Genomic DNA, 587 nt, shown 5'->3' on the forward strand with positions numbered 1-587 from the left:
CTGTAAGTGGCAAGGGCTGCAACTCACGTCAGGCAAAAGGATCCCCTGATCCCTTTCCCGACCTTAAACGGGGTGAACCACTGAGCCCGTGGCGTAAGCCAACCATGGCACGGCCACTGCCAGGCAGCAGACATGCTGACACCCCGAAGTGAGCCCTCTACCTCTAGCCGTGGAGCATGAGGGGAGGCACACTCTCACAGGACACCAGCAGTCCCCATCCGAGGCCCGTGCCAAGGTATGGTTTGTACCAGGTGCGTCAACCCCCCAATCAAGGGTGTGTGTGTCTGTCAGCTGGTGTTCCCCCTCACAAACAAAACCAGGCCAGATTCCTGCCAGCTACAAGGGTCAAGCCTCTGCTTAGGCCCTTGGCCCCATACACTGGCCAACAATCTGACACAGCCCTCGCCTCAAATCTTCCAGGAAAATGTGGTTCCCAACCTCAGACAGATGAACATCATCATCCTGATAGAGATGGATGCATTCCTTCACAAAACCTTATTTATGAGTACTGGTCCTTCCCTCCCTCCTTCCTTCCTTCCTTCCTTCCTTCCTTCCTTCCTTCCTTCCTTCCTTCCTTCCTTCCTTCC

The sequence above is a fragment of the Gekko japonicus genome, unplaced genomic scaffold, assembly GCF_001447785.1.
Source record: "Gekko japonicus isolate JY-2015 unplaced genomic scaffold, Gekko_japonicus_V1.1 scaffold744, whole genome shotgun sequence".
Taxonomy (NCBI): domain Eukaryota; kingdom Metazoa; phylum Chordata; class Lepidosauria; order Squamata; family Gekkonidae; genus Gekko; species Gekko japonicus.